Genomic DNA, 13155 nt, shown 5'->3' with positions numbered 1-13155 from the left:
TTTACTACAACCGTCCCCATTACATTTCTTTCTCCATACTGCTGCTGCCTAGTGTGGTCAGTACACAATACAACATATCAAACCAAAGAGCCTTCTTTAAAACACCTTTCATTCCTCTGTATACCCCCTCTGGCCTCTTTTCCTTCCATTAGTCAAGCTCCTGCCAAATTTTGTTCTTCCCACTCTCACCTCAGAGGTTCTCTGGCTGGAAATGCCTTTTAACCTCTAACCCTTCAATATATCTAGGGTAACTTCTGATCTCCATAGAATGGCTGCCAGTCAGCGACTGGTCTCTACTTGCATGAAGGACACAAGTCTGGAGCTCCATATAGGGGCTCCTTGTTGTCCCTGCAACCCCAGAACTAGAGAGATTGCCATTTTACATCACATAATAATGTGACTGGTAGAGCTGAGAAGCTGTTGTTACACGTGTTGTTTATGATAGATAGATAGATAGATAGATAGATAGATAGATAGATAGATAGATAGATAGATAGATAGATAGATAGATAGATAGATAGATAGATAGATAGATAGATAGATAGATAGATAGATAATCAAAGTAAGGTAAAACTAATTATTTTTGGGTAGGAAATTCAAATAGTCACATAAATTACATCTTAATAAAAACACAGACCAAACAGAAATTACACAGTACAATATTAAACAAAACTGCTCACTTATTTACAGTATGAATGGAATCCATTTCACATTTGCATTTCCAGAAGTGAAAGTCTCTGATTTTGGAGATTGAAAATGCTGGGGTAGTGTGGACGAAAGGCAAAAACTAATCTAATGTCTGAGGTTTGAAAAGAAAATGTAATAGTGTGGACAGGGCACTTATCTTGTTCTTTAAGCTCTTCCTTTGGTCGCTGCATCATTTCTGCTGTGCTTATTTTGCTAATAAGATTATGTTCTTGAAACTTTGATCTCTTGGTAACAGTTTAGTTTAGGTACTGCAAAAATGCTACTTTTACTTCTATACTATAATGTAACAAGGCCCTAACAAAGTCTTCTTTTGGTGTTAATAACACTTACAAAGCACCAGCAAAGTAATAGCTTAAGTGAGCCATATTTCTTTTGATATTGCATATTTCAGTACAAGGGGGCTCCGCCCCCTGCTCGCTTTGCTTGCCTACCCCCGGTGTTGGGTAACCCGAAATACATTGATGAATGTATGAGATATGTTTGTAGCTCCGTTAGTCGAGCTGTTTGGTTTTGGAGCCAAGACAGTTTTGCTTCCGTGGTTTCAGACGCGCGTTGTAGGTGCCGACGTCTATTGTTTTTGTCCATGCGGGCTCGTGTTTGTAGCTCCATTAGTGGAGCTGTATAGTTTTGGAGCCGTGATCGTGACTCCATTAGTTCTCCGTTGTTTACCGTTAGTAATATGAATAATTGCACTTACTGTTAATACGGAGCGGTTTCTGTGGTTGTACTGTTAATAATGCATCACTGTAATGTGATTCACTTATGCTGTATAGTTTGGACGTGTGAGGATGACGTACGTTCAATACGGAGCGTTCGTTTATTCTTATTACAGTTTGGACGTGTGAGGATGACGTACGTTTAAAACGGAGCGTTCGTTTATTCTTATTACGCGTTGTAGGCGCCTTCGGCTTTCGTACTAACTCGCGCCTTCCGTACTATTATGCTGTGTATGGTGGACCTTTGTGGACTCCGTACTTTTTCCCGTTTCACTCTGGGGCGGGGGGCTGAATCCTCTTTTTTGTGTGGCTGTGTCATTACCTATGGGCGCGTTGCCTCATTTCTTATTTACGTTAGTTGAGCTCCTTTGTTTTTGAGCCGTGACGCATTGTAGGCACTTATTTACGTTAGTTGAGCTAATATTATACCTCCGGTGCCGTGTGTGTGTTTCATGTGGTAGTCGTTGTAGGCGCATGCGCCCTCCGTACTATCTCGGGTTTGACTATGCTGTGTTTTGGGGACGCCATACTCTCTCCGGTTTGATTGTGGGGCGGGACGCCGAAGCCTGTTGTGTTTGTTTTGTCTGTGAGTACTCATATTATTGTATTACTGTAGCACCTTCCGTACTATGTTGGGTTTGACTATGCTGTGTAGTGTGGACGGTTAGGGTTCCGTATTGTCTGTGCTCGTTGCTTTATTTCGTATTTCCGTTAGTACTTGCTGTCGGCGCCTGCGCACTATGTCTGCTGCGTCCATGGGCATGCCATGTACATGCGTCCATATCCGGTTTATTCTCGGTTAGTAATATGGATATGATGTATGAATCCTTTGTATACACAATTATTTTACCAGCATATCAAAGGCTCTTAATGTGCCACACTGCACAGAGATGAATTACCACTTCACTGATGGTTTATACTGATGCTCTGTTAAGGCCAAAGGAAGCCTTTGTTGTGTTAGGTTACATTATGGTTTGGGTTGCACGTTACTTGGTTGAACCCTCCATTGAGTCAACACCTTAATGTGACTGAGTGGTTTGCATGCCATTGGGAGTCATGTACACCTGGTAGGGCCACCCATGGTGTCAAGGTCAGAGGTGAGGTTCTGACTAAGACTGACTCAACCACCAAGGGTCCATCCAAAGTGGTGCAACTTCCTGCCGTACCTCATCGTCTTGCACTTCTCAACAGTAAGTGAAGCGTGTGATTGAGGATTGCACAACCTCACAACCACCGATATGAACAGCTCCTTTGCACAGGCTCTTCCTTCCATGTGTTTTCCTCATCCTTTCTCCTGCATCAAAGTCCTATGGCGATGGGCAACAGACAAAGAGAACTACCATTGGGTGATGGTTTATGTTTTTAGTATGGAACCCTCATGCATGGTGGCATTGGTGTGATGGCCGTTCAGAGGCACACCCAGGACAAGTGCTTTGTCTGTGTCCTGCCGACATGACTAGGCAGCCTTTTTCAAGGATAACACTGCATACCCCTATGTTATCCCTGTGATGGGGAGGGTACAACGAAAGGTGTCCTAAACAAAGTTTGTCCCGTCACCACCCAGAAAACCACACTTGGTGAGTCACCCCTTTACATGCGGTTGAAAAACTACAAAATCTTTTATCCTACGAATGTCTGCATACTCATGGATTCGGCCACTCCCGACCGTCCACCTCAGAGAACAGCCCTCGTAGCCTCAGAGCCTCAGAGCTTCAATGCTCCAAGGTGGATATCTGTGCCCTCAGTGAGACTCATCTTGCTGATGAAGGATCCATCACTAAAACCACAGTCAGATATACTTTCTTCTGGAAAGGCCAACCAAAGTTGAAGATGTGGATCCATGGAATCAGCCTTGCTATCAAGAATGAACTCTTCACAAAAATCTCAGAGTCCCCTATTGGCATCATCTTGCGCTTAATGACCCTGCGTGTTCCATTGGCAAAAGGTTCCCATATGGCAGTCATTAGTGTACTGTATATGCTCCTACTCTAGATTAAACCAAGGAAGAAAAGGACAACTTCTATGTTTCCCTTGATAAAACAGTCCGGAATGTTCCTGCTTCACTCAAGATCGCTTTACTTAGAGACTTCAATGCACGAGTTGGAAGGAGCTCTGACATTTGTAATAATGTGATTGGGAAACATGGAACTGGAAACATGAATGCCAACAGGCTCTGTCTCTTATCCTTCTGTGCAGAGTGCCAACTATCTACTACCAACACAATTTTTCAGCCCCCAACAAACACAAGACAACATGGATGCATCCTCGATCAAAGAACTGGCACCTCCTTGACTATATGATTGTCCGTCAACATGATCTCAAGGATGTCTTGATCACACGAGCGATGCAAGGACCAGAATGCTGGACAGACCATAGACTTATCCAGTCCATCCTCCATGCTGCACTTAGACCACCTACTAGAAGACAATCCCCCAAGCCACGCCTCAATGTTGCATGCCTTGCAGCCATTGACACCAAAATGCATTGACAAGTCATCTTCATACCCAGCTTAAACACATCCAGATCCCAAACATGGATGGTGACGTCATGACTACCAATCCTGATGTTGATGAACTGTGGACCTCACTACTCACATCTCTGCGGTCCTCCTCCAAGAAAGCTGTTGGATTCTCCAAGAGAAAGAGTCCAGATTGGTTTGAGGAGGCCATAGACAAGATGATTGTCCTCTTCCTGGAGGCCAAGAACGCAGTATTCCAAGCTTATTTTGCAAATCTGTCATCAGCTTCCCTCCTAGAGAAGTGGAAAAGAACTAGATTAATTACACAGCACAGGCTCATTGAAATCCAGAACAAATGGTGGGTTAATAAGGCCACTGAAATCCAATACTACAGGGATGAAAACAAGACCTATGAGTTCTACAGTCCCATTAAAGGAATTTATGGTCCTTCTTGATGTAATGTAGCTCCAGTCCGGACTGCAAATGGTGCGACACTGCTCAAAGACAAGCAACAGATCTTGGATCGCTGGGCAGAGCAATTTCGAGAACTATTGAGTCAAATGAACCCAGTGAATCCTTCAGTCCTTGAGAGGATCCCAACTCTCCCCCAAGTCCCTGAACTAGATGAGTGTCCAACTTTCCACGAAGTCCAAAATGTCATCCAAGCCCTTAAGAACAATAAGGCTGCTGGTGAAGAAACTATTCCTGCCGAAATATATAAATATGGAGGACTTAATCTTCTTGTCAACTTGATGGATTTCTTCACTCTCTGCTGGAAGCTTGGCAAAATTCTTGACTCGCTGAAACATGCTACCATAGTCACCATTTACAAAAAGAAGGGAGATCAATCAGACTGTGGCAACAGTCGTGGTATCTCACTACTGGATGTTCCTGGGAAAATCCTTAGGCATGTCATGCTTTTCCGGCTACTTCATCATGTTGCAGACAGAGTACTTCCCGAATCACAAGCTGGCTTTCGTCCCAAATGCAGCATAATTGACATGATCTTCAGAGAAGGCTTGGGAATACCAGTGAGACAGCAGCTTTGCCTTCATCAACCCTTGGAAAGAATTTGACACCATTAACCGTGAGAGTTCGCTTCCTGGGTCCTCCCTGCGTGGAGTTTGCATGTTCTCCCCGTGTCTACGTGGGTTTCCTCCCACAATCCAAAGACATGCTGGTTAGGTGGATTGGCGATTCTAAATTGGCCCTAGTGTGTGCTTGGTGTGTGGGTGTGTTTGTGTGTGTCCTGCGGTGGGTTGGCACCCTGCCCGGGATTGGTTCCTGCCTTGTGCCCTGTGTTAGCTGGGATTGGTTCCAGCAGACCCCCGTGTTCGGATTCAGCGGGTTGGAGAATGGATGGATGGATAACCGTGAGATGCTTTGGGAAGTATTTTGGATGTCCTCCAAAATTCCTCACTATGCTCCATCTCTTCCATGATGGAATGAGGATGAAGGTCCTTGTTGGTGGGGAAACATCTGCTCCCTTCGAATCACTGTTGGTGTAAAGCAAGGCTGCATCCTGGCTCTGGTGCTTTTAAACATTTACTGTACCTTGTCGCTCTCACTCTTCTCTCCAGAAGTGTGTTGGATGCCACTGATGGAGTGTGGATCCGGTACTGATAGGATGGCAATTTGTTCAATCTCCAAAGATTATCAGCCCACTCAAAAACCTCCTTGACAATCATTTATGAGCTCCAGAAGACCATTGAATCTTTACACTCAGACTATTCTTTGATGGGCCAGGAAATCCTCACCTCCAAGACACTGACCCATCAGACTACCTTCTAGCACACAGATCTTCTAGCGGTCATCAAGACTGGCATCAAGACACTGGGGAACACACAATCCTTCCCCTACCTTGAAAGTATAATATCTAGTGATGCATCTGTGACTGAAGAAATTGGGAAACACCATTGACTAGCCTCCTCTGCATTCGGCCGCCTACACAAGCGTGTCTTCTGTAACCAAAGTCTCCGCATGGCAACCAAAGTTGTGATATATCACACTGTATGTATACCAATACTCCTTTATGGATGCGAGTCCTGAATTCCCTACCGCAAGCAAATCCGTACTCTCGAAGTGTTCCACATCTGCTGCCTCCAGAAGATCCTGGGCATCACTTGGGAGGACAGGCTTCCACACACTAAAATTCTGGAATGCTGCTCATCAAAAAGCATTGAGGCCATACTGCTCAACTGTGTCCTCTGCTGGACCAGTAACATTATCCGAATGGATGAGTCTTGGCTTCCCTGGACGGTCCTGTATGGTGAGTCCGTTGAAGGATCCCAACCTCTAGGTGGACCGAAGAAATGCGGGAAGGACTACTTGAAACGTTCTCTCTGGAAGGACTACTTGAAACATTCTCTCAAGGCCTGCTCCATTCCACACAGACAATAAATGAAGGAATCCATCACTTTGAACAACAACAGACACAACAACAAGAAGAGAATGGCTAGACACCACCAATGTAACCAACCCACTGCACCTGGGGGGCAATTCCCTTGCCCATCATGCCCCGGCTCTGCCTTTCCCAAATTGGCCTGCTCTCCCACCAGCACACACGCAGAAGGGAGAGTAACAGAGATTGACAAATGAATGGACAGCGTCATTGCTGGATCGATGGACAGCCACGACATGACTTGGTTGAAGTTATAAAGCTATTCATTAAAAGGTGATATAATGAAAAGTTGACTGACTGACTAACTCACTCAGTCAATCATCAAGAAAAGTATTATATGTTAAAAAGCTGAAATGTAGCAGGATTGTACATTTAGGTCAGTAGCTATCCATTAAGAAAATAGGCCTGTAAATGTCACAGCTTTTTGTAATAAGTTAAAGTAAAATATGATTTAGTGTTACATCTGTATTGTCTGGCTATGACAAAAAAAAAATGAAGCTTGAACATTCAACTGACAAAAAACACGAAAACTAATGTTTGACTAAATGATGTAAACAAATGAAAATCGTTAACATAATAATAATAATAAATAGTAAAAACAGTAATCCATCCCTTCATTTTCTAAACCTGCTATATCCTCAGCAGCATTGAGGGGAAGCTGGAACCTATCCTAGCAAGCATATGGCACAAGGCAGGTGGACATAAATACTCAAAATTGCTATCATTACTACTGTTAACATATTTCAATAAAAAAAAAATACAGTTTACTGTAAAATTGAGTTTTCACATTGATCATCAACAAAAGCCAAAGTCAGTCAGTTAGAAAAGCAGGAACTGATTTACAGCAGTGTAGGAAAGGTTGGCATTATCCATTTTACAAGGCTGGAACCGAGTCCTGGCTTAGCAAACCGTTACCAAAGACTCTTATCGTCAGCTAAAAGTCTCAGTTTGCCTGACTGGGGCACCCTTTGGAGTGCAGCATCTGCAGCCTTATCTGATGAGATGGTTGATTTCCGATCATGCAACAGCCAGAGACATTTCTTTTTAAGGTGTGACATAGACTCAAGTTCTGAACAAAGGCCCGTAAATCCAGGATGAGTAACACTGATGGACAGAACTTTGCACCAGTGGTTAACCAAGAGGATGGATTTATGTGCACCCAAGAAGCCAATTACGCAACTTCTATCCCTCCCTATGAAACCCTTGTAACACCCTAACTAATTACTCTTCTTGCATTACACTACTGGTTGATCTGGCCATAATTTTGCTGCCCATAGCCAGAACCCAAAGCTGATAGGGTGTGGCCACAACAGTGGTCGATGCAATCAGTTTACTCCAGGGGGCAATCGTGCTGAATTGAAAAGGTGGAATACTCATCTGTATTGGAGTTTGGACAAGTTTTTCTTTTGTCTAGCCTTGCTGAGGGACAGTGAGGACAGGAGAAAGAGAGAGACAGTTCATAAAACTGCTTTGCTAACAATGGACACTAACTGATTACCAGTTGACTTAGCAGGTATACTGTAACTTTGCTAGCATCCGAGGACAGTTTGTGTAAAATGACCAAAGGCAAAGAAGGAGACCTTCTGAACAAGGAAAAGAGAGCACACTAAAAAATCCTTCCATGTGTCTGCAGAAAGCTAATGAGATAAAGAACCAAGTGCCACTCAGCTCAAACCATAAGCATACTTTGATTCCGAGAACTGTCAACTGCAGCTTAAAAGATAGGACAGAACCAGCTAATGTACAATGATATTGGTGTTAACTGTAACTAAAGATAATCTTGTGAAGGATAAGTTCTGGCTATTATAAGTTTCTCAAACTAAATCCAAAAGATTTACTCACACAGATAGAAAATTCAGTGTGGTGGGGGGAGTAGTCCCTGAGTAAGGGCATAATCTATCTATCTATCTATCTATCTATCTATCTATCTATCTATCTATCTATCTATCTATCTATCTATCTATCTATCTATCTATCTATATACTGTATATATATATATATATATATAATAAAAAAAATCTTTGGGAGGGAGACGAGACGTGATCTTCTCGGAAGACAATTTGAAGTCCCGCAAGAGACACTTTAACTTGCTCCCAACTCTTAAAACAACGACAAGCAACAAGCAAAACACACAGCTTGCCGGCAGCAGAAACCCAGCAGATGATCTGACTGCTTCTCCTTGCGTGCGTTCAGCCACCCTAACCCCCGCTCCCACCCCCCTTCACAACACGAGCAGCAGAGACACGAAGTGGCAGAAGGACAGCTGCTGTACAGGCTTTAAAATGATCGACGGGCAGCATGACAGCAGCAACAGCAGCAGAAAGATAGCAGATGATCCAACAGCATCTCCTTAGCATGCATTCAAAAACAACAACGTAGCAGCGTTATACATCCTGCGAGAAAGAGATTTAACCACACCCAAGTATTGTTTTTACAACGGCACGCGAGACAAGGCATTGAGACATCATTTAAAACAAGTCCATGGACATCTAACCTAGCAGTTGTTGGATTGTTCTTGGAAGACATGCTTCATGTGCTCCCAGCTCTTAAAACAACGACATGCGACAAGCAAAACATGCAGCTCGCCAGCAGCAGAAAGCCAGCAGATGATCTGACGCTTCTCCTTAGTGTGCATCCAGCCGCACCCCTTTGGTAACGCGAGCAGCGTTATACGTCCTGCGAGAAAGAGATGTAACCACGCCTGGGGCCAGAAATAAAGGACAAGTATTGTTTTTACAAAACTTTTAAAGTAAAAGTGAAAATAATGCATATGCAACAATTCCCATGAAACTAACCATCTCTTTAAATTGTATATCCAGTAAACCAAACCCGGGGGGGTGGGCGAGCGAAGCAAGCAGGGGGCAGAGCCCCCTAGTGTATACGGTCATGACCGTAATTCGTTCCAAAACTCTGGTTGCAACCTGATTTGATCGTGACCCGAAGTAATTTCCCCCATAGGATTGTATGTAAATACAATTAATCCGTTCCGGACCGTATGAACTGTATGTAAATATATATTTTTTTAAAGATGTTTAAGCACAAAAATAGTTAATTATCCATATTACTAACCGAGAATGGTAAACCGGATGGACGCAGGGACATCCGGCCATGGGCCGTAGCCGCAAAAGACGTACTGCGCAAGCGCCCCCACAAAATCCCCCTTCCAAGCAACGGAAACCGGATGCAAAGCCCCTGCTTGGGCTCACTGTCCAGCTGCCTACCTGCGAGCATGCGCTCGCTCGCTCACACTGATTATTTCCACACTGCTTCCTGCTTACTTCCTCACTCCGCAACTTCCATCTTTTTTTTCTTTTTCCCCCCTTTAGCCGCCTTGCGCTTCTATTTATGAAGAGGACATGGCAGCTGGAGCACGGCGATTATTTATTTAAAACTGGCCTCTTGACGTGAACTGTGGACTCGCTATACCACAAAGTCCCTCTGCGTGATGCACGTCTGACTGAGGACAATGTACTGTACAGGGAGAGACTGAACACGTGCGTAAATCATCGGCGTGTACGAACCGGAAGGGAAGGGAAGGGAAACTGGCTTGTTCTTCACCCGAGTGTGTGGTCGTGGACAGATGCAAAAGTTTGGCGAACTTTTTGGTCGTAACCCGATTTGTACGTGGTCCAAGATGTTCGTGACCCAAAGTTCCACTGTATATATATAAAAAGATTAGTGAAATCATACGTTTTCATGTGACGTTTTCATGCAATGCTCACTTTTCTTGAAAACCATAAGTCATATAGTATACATCTAATATCATTTTTTTGTCTTCATTAGGAGAGTACAACAATGATTTATCGCACATACATCAAACAAATTACCTTATATACATCCGCTAATCACATTAGTAATTCAGTTGTGTGCTAGCAGTTGATAAATAAAGCCTATGTAATAGAATACGCTTACAAATTGTAAAACTGCATAAACATTTAATTGCCGACAATATCATGACTGATGATCATGCAGTAGAAGGCATATTCCTACCATGTATTAAATTAGATATTGATGATACATCAAGTAGATTACCATTCATCTTGCATAGATGACAATTTCCAATAATTTTGGCATTTGCTATAATTATAAGTAAATCTCAGGGCCAGAGTTTTGATCATGTTGGAATATACCTGTAGACTGATAGTGAGCAAAGCGAGCTATCGAGATGGGGCTGGGCTGTCATAGGCGGCCGGGGGGGGCACACCCCCTTATATATATCTTGTAAGAAATCACAAACAATCATAAAGGTTTGGGGTTTTTAGCCCCATATACTGTAAAGCAAAAAGGTCAGTGTTCTTTTTCCAAATTACAACAGACACATGAGGATTGGCAGACGGACAATTTATAAGGTGGGACCTGAAGTGAAACGATGAGATGCTGGGAAAAAATCGTGGTGGTGGATGGGAAAATGACGTCATCAGGAAGGGACCAGAGGGTAGAAAGGTACCCGGAAATAGCTGGTTTCCTTAGGCGTCCGGGTAAAATCACGGCGGCAGTGCTTCGTTTTTTCTGAGAAAATAAAAAAAGAGAGGTTAGTACCCTGCTGTTGTCCCCTGGCACGACTTGTTGCGGTGCGCGTCGGGTCCTTAAGCTGCTCCCCATGCACTCGTGCATGACAATCTATATATTTGCATATATCCATCTTCAATTATCCTTATGATATACAGTATATAAATTGTATTATTTTGCTTATTTTAACATGCATCTCTGGGTTACTTGTGAAAGCAACTCTTCGGCCATGTTTTGAATCACAACAGAGAAAGTGAAAGTATTAATGTAGACTTTCACCAGTTTATGAACCTCGCTCATAAATTGTACAGATCTTTTCACATTTCTGACCTACTAGTCCCAGAATGTGAAACAGAGATCCTACACCCCATTACCTGCATTAATTTTATATACCAGGGTGGATGTCTTGTTGATTATTAATCAATCAAAATCCTGCAGCAGGAATGCTTTACTCATAGACAATTACTGTATATGTAGCATATTCAAGAGTAAGCAGCTCCAGTGAACTACAGTAATAATATTAGCCCTGTTTAAAAAAAATAAATGAATAAAGCACTTGGTTACATTATACTTCTGATACAGCTGATTAACCAACAGCATTATATCTGGTTCCCACTGTTATAGGGAATTTCCCTGGCAAAGCTGTGTAACACAGCTAGCCCCTTATAAAGTTAAGTTAGGTTACGTATGGTGACAATTAACTGAACTGAATAACAAAGGAGTATATCAAAATTCCTTTGACTTCAAAGGGGCAGAAATTAAACTAAGGTTTCTGGATCTATGAAGTAGACTTGCTAACCATGGTACCCCCATCCATCCATTATCCAACCCGCTATATCCTAACAGGGTCACGGGGGTCTGCTGGAGCCAATCCCAGCCAACACTGGGCGCAAGGCAGAAAACAAACCCTGGGCAGGGTGCGCACACACACACACACACACACACATACTAGGGACAATCTAGAATCGCCAGTGCACCCAACCTGCATGTCTTTGGACTGTGGGAGGAAACCGGAGTACCCGGAGAAAACCCACGCAGACACAGGGAGAACATGTAAACTCCCCGCAGGGAGGACCCAGGAAGCGAACCCAGGTCTCCTAACTGCGAGGCAGCAGCGCTATCCACTGCGCCACCGTGCCGCCCTATGGTACCCCATTCTACCTGAAATACAGATGTCTTTTAGAAAAATTGTTGGTTCACTTTTTAAACCTTAGCAATGAAGGTGGATAAGGACCAAGAAACGTTACTAGAAATGCAGGTTTGTGCTCAGTCCAATGCCAGCTCACTATTGGGCCAATGTTCATTACTCAGAAACACAAAGCTACATGGGTCGCAAAAAGACCCAGCAAGCAGAAGCTTGTGTCCAATAGGATATTCTCGAGCATCCATTACCTTGAAACAGATAATGTGAATTTGATAGTGAATGGAAGGATGAATAAAAGCAGACAAAGGATCATATTTGGGACCTTGGCTATTTTCATATTTACTTAAGTAATTTGAGATGATGAAGGAGCACAAGCCTATCTTAGCAACAAATGGAGCAAAACAGGTTTGACTTTAACTTTAAATCCTTCCTCAGATGTTTTGAATTTTAAAAGAAAAAGATTTGTGGAATGGTATCAGGAAAAAACAAATCTGGGCAAGTAGAGTGAGCTTTGTAGAGCTTGAGCAACAAAAACGTTTCAGTTTACAGAAGGCTAACCAGGTGATTGCCATGTGCTGGCTTATCACAGTGACCTGTTTCCTGGTGTGGCCACACTCATTAGATTAGCTAAAACTTTGATGTTTAAAGAGACACAAGAAGCAAATCAAATTGTTTCAATAATAAAAGGTATTTTAACACCATTAGCAAATTCAAAAGTAAGAGTTGCTGTATTCCTAATATCTATGGATAATTGCTGTGGACATGCTAGAAACCTTGTGCAGACTATACATACAATAGTCTACAAGCAGGATCAGGTTATGAATCAGGTTATGAATGTTAATGGTACAATGTATACAAATGAGATGTAGAAGACCAGACCCATAGTCACTGCTGAGATCTAGAACATTCTAAGCAATGCTCATGCTCATTCAGGCTACAAGATCATGCACTCTTAATATAAGGTGGGATATTATCATCTTAAAAAGTGATGAAAAAGAATTTAGGGAGTTACGCAGACATGCAATTCTGAACTAATCAACCCCATGGTGTTTGTCTTGTATGGTACATATTAGTCAGTGGTCCACAAACAATACAAAGGACCCTCCCACCGCTATATATTTATCTGAATAATTTCTATTAAGGTACCCTTCACCCATAATTGCCCTTCTACTGTTTCTGTGTGCTGAAGAAACTACTTCTGAGCTCTGTTTTAGTGTAT

Source organism: Erpetoichthys calabaricus, chromosome 14 (genome assembly GCF_900747795.2).
Source record: "Erpetoichthys calabaricus chromosome 14, fErpCal1.3, whole genome shotgun sequence".
Lineage (NCBI taxonomy): Eukaryota > Metazoa > Chordata > Cladistia > Polypteriformes > Polypteridae > Erpetoichthys > Erpetoichthys calabaricus.
This window is presented reverse-complemented; position numbering follows the sequence as displayed.